Source organism: Nicotiana attenuata, chromosome 7, assembly GCF_001879085.1.
Source record: "Nicotiana attenuata strain UT chromosome 7, NIATTr2, whole genome shotgun sequence".
NCBI lineage: Eukaryota > Viridiplantae > Streptophyta > Magnoliopsida > Solanales > Solanaceae > Nicotiana > Nicotiana attenuata.
Genome location: NC_031995.1, coordinates 68,233,688 through 68,236,441, shown reverse-complemented (window position 1 = coordinate 68,236,441; position 2,754 = coordinate 68,233,688).

Genomic DNA, 2,754 nt, shown 5'->3' with positions numbered 1-2,754 from the left:
CAACCCTCATCGGGTCCAACCACCCTTTTGCAAAAATAGCCAAAAATGTCAAAATTTTAATTTTTGTCAAAAATAAGACGGGTAATGCCATTCATGTTTTAAAATAAGCCGAATGTCCCCAAAAGGACGCCAGAAGGCTGTTTTTGCAAGAACATCCACCCTGAGTCATTTTAAATGGTTTGCGGGCACAGCCTTAAAATCTTCCTCGCAGAAGTGCTGAAAAGCCGTATCTGCAAAACCAAGTCCTTGTTTTTCTAGATAAAGAAAAGTTTGCAAAAATAGTCACTTTTTCCTTTTAAGTCAAAATAAGTCATTAAAATACTCCTTAGATGTCTTTCTTTCATAAATAAAAAATATAAAAAAAATACAAATTTTGAAAATTGAGTCCGAAAATATTTTTGCTCAAAAATCCAAAACATTTCGTAAAAGTCCCTTTTTCGAAAGTAAGAGGCAACTTTCAAAATCAAAAAAAAAAAGAAAAGAAAAAAAAACAATAATATTTCTTTTACTTCTAAAAATTCCCAAAGTTCCAATAAAAAGAAAAGAATTGTTTAGCAGTCTTTCTTCAAAAATCAAAAAGAAAAATCAAAATCAAAAATCAAAAAAAAAAATATTTCCCTTTTTCTTTTAGAGCATTTCTTTCAAAATTTCAAAAAAAAAAAGAAGAGTTAGCTTATTTACCTTATTTGCAAGAACTACGCTTGGTCTGATTCATGCGGGGTCATGATACGTAGGCAATCTTCATAGGATTCGACCGTACCCCTAAAAACAGAGAGAGGAAGGAAAAGAAAAACAAGAGAGAAAGGAACGCAATAAGGAATTAAGAGAAAAACCATGGCAAAAGAAAAGGGAAAAGCAGCAAAATGAAGAAAAAGAGAAGGAAAAAAGAAAATGAGAGAAAAACAGAAAGAGAAAGAAAAGCAAGAAAAACAAAGAATAGAAATCAACAGAGGAAAAATAGAAAACGAAAAGCCGGGATGACGCATGCAACCGGTGCAAACATGTAGACATCAGTTTAACTGTATAGGTGCATCACACCCCAATGTGCGATTACCTATCTGTTACTTATCTCAAACTAACCGTGTGTTGCCTTAATTCCAGTTTTGCCTTTAGAAACGGTGGTTGGTTGTGGTAAGCTGGTATCGCATCAATACTTTACCAGATCGAAAGGAAGTGTGGAAATGTCTACAGAAATGACCTTGCCCGCAGTCCCCATCTCTGAAGATAGCCCCATCTCGGGGTTCCCGGCCTCTGAATCTTTTACAGCTGAAGAAAATCGGATCTTTCGCCTGCGACTGATGGAAATGTGGGATGCTTGGAACAATGGAAAGGAACCTCCAAGCAACATTCCCGGATTCCCAGAGTTATTCCCAAGAGCTGGGGTGCTACTACTGTCCCTATCAGTCATCCTCATACCCCTTTTGGACAACCCACCATGACTGCTCATTTCATCGGAACGCCTTCTGAGGTCCGCCCCCAGGTGTTCCCAGCAGGAGCAGCTCCTAACATCTTTACTGCTCCACCATGCCCTGCTACAACACAACCTTAATTGCCAAGGCCTGCCTTTGATCCCTCAGCATTCACCTTCCAAAACCCTGTTTTTCCGGTGGAGCCTCCTCAATATCCCGCATATAACTACTCTCAGGCGCCACCATATGAGCTCACTCCAGGGAAGGACAAAACCCCCAAAGACCCAGAACAGGATGAGATGGCGAAAAGAATGAAAAGCCTCGAGCAGAGTTTGAAAAACATGCAAGGATTGAGTGGGCAAAAGAGTGTCTCCTACACAGATCTATGTATGTTCCCTCATGTACACTTGCCGTCCGGGTTCAAAACACCAAAATTCGAGAAGTATGACGGACACGGTGACCCCATTGCTCACCTGAAGAAGTATTGCAATTAATTACGGGGAGCCGGTGGCAAAGAAGAGTTGTTGATGGCATATTTTGGAGAAAGCTTGGTTGGTATCGCTTCAGAATGGTACATGGATCAAGATGTCTCGCGTTGGCATATTTGGGATGATCTGGCCCGAGACTTTGTTCGACAATTTCAGTACAACATAGACATCGCGCCAGACAGGAACTCCTTGGTGAATCTTAAGAAGAAGCCTTCAGAAAGCTTCCGTGAATATGCAATTAAGTGCCGTGAACAGGCATCAAGAGTGAAACCTCCAATGGATGAGGTAGAGATGGTCACTGTTTTCCTCCAAGCCCAGGAAGCAGACTATTTTCAGAATATGATGTCCTCCATGGGTAAACCTTTCACCGAGGCAATAAAAATCGGAGAGATGGTAGAGAATGGGCTAAAAACGGGTAGAATCTTGAGCCAGTCGGCCATAAGAGCCACCTCCCAAGCCATCCAAGGCGGGTCTGGAGGAATGGCCAAAGGCAAAAAGAAAGAAGAAACAGTGATGGCGGCATCGGGAGGAAGAAGGTATCGGACTCCTAGACCGGTATTCTCTGAAAGAACCCTTCAACACTACTACCCTCATACTGGTATGGCCTATGCTCCTACACCTTATGCGGTCATGAATGCACAACCTTTCGGCCGACCGCAACCACAAGCTAACCGAAATCCACCTCCATTCCAAAGAAATAAACCTCCTTACCAGAACTAATATAATCCCCGACCACCGCAGAATAACTTTCGTCCTCGAGAACCGCCCAGGAGACCAAATTTTATGCCAATCGGTGAACCTTATTCCAGTTTGTTCCCGAAACTCGTCCAGATGAATTTGCTGCAGCCTATTCCCCA